Below are 1184 nucleotides of genomic sequence, written 5' to 3' on the forward strand. Positions count from 1 at the left end.
CGTCGATAAATCCCAGTGCGAACGACAGGAAGTTTACCCATTGGAATGTTACCCACAGTCTCGGTAAAAATTTCCCTATTTTAAATCCAGTGCGATTGCGGCTTAAGACTGTAAATACTGTGGCATTGGCTAAATTTCTAGTTATTTCCTCAACAGTTTTCATTGTGTGATGGGGTCTCTTCAGAGCACCATTTAAATCTCTGGGATCTATGCACAATCTAATTTCTTCAGTGTTCTTTTTTCTTGTTGCAACCATTGATGACACCTATGTTGTTGCCTCTTCTACAGGAGTGATGATGCCAATTTTTGTCATTCGTTTAAGTTCTTTAATTACTTTGTCCTCCATGAGCTTTGGAACTTTCCTTGGTGGTCTTACCACTGGCGGTATTGAAGGGTCTACAGACATCTTATATTTCATCGGTAACTTGCCCAAATCGTCACCAAAAACATCCGAAAACTCTGTTAGTTCTGGAATATCCAGAGTTTAGCAACTCAAGTTTTAGAGAATCTGCTAATCCAATTATGGGAGTGTAATCACCATCAACAACATAGAATTTCAGTTGGTGTTGTTTTCCGGCTGAATCTATCATTAATCTTGCCATTCCCAAAGTAGTTATTGTATTACCACTATATGCTACCAGATTTGGCTTTTCTGATTGGTCTATGTCATCAGCAGCTTTAATATTTTGCAGAGTATTTAGTGGTATTACATTACACTTGGCTCCAGTGTCTATCTTTAATGTGAGAGGGTGATTGTTGACCATTACAGTTGTTTTTATTACATTTTTACTGTCAACTGTATCAATGTTTATACCTTCTACAACAAAGAATTCTTCATTTTGTGCTTCTTCTTCTGTTGTGATATCATGCAATGTCTGCTTATTAGGCTTTTTTTTGTATCTTTGTTTACCTTAGGTTTTCTTGTAAGTATGCTTGTGTTGTGCACTAGTACCCCTAGGTTTCCTACACTGTGTTCCAAAATGTCCTAAAATTCCACATCTGCCGCACTCTTTGTTATATGCAGGACAATTATATCGTGGATGAGATGTCCTACACCTTCCACAAACTTTACTGTGCTGCGATTTGGTTTTTTCAAACTTTAGTACGTCGATTGTCTGTGACAATTGTTTGTTTGCATTTTCTGTAGTTTCATGAACCAGGCATATCTGAATGGCTTTATCCAA

Source organism: Anneissia japonica, unplaced genomic scaffold (assembly GCF_011630105.1).
Source record: "Anneissia japonica isolate Jap-2015-1 unplaced genomic scaffold, ASM1163010v1 scaffold287835_len3118868_cov185, whole genome shotgun sequence".
Classification (NCBI taxonomy): Eukaryota; Metazoa; Echinodermata; class Crinoidea; order Comatulida; family Comatulidae; genus Anneissia; species Anneissia japonica.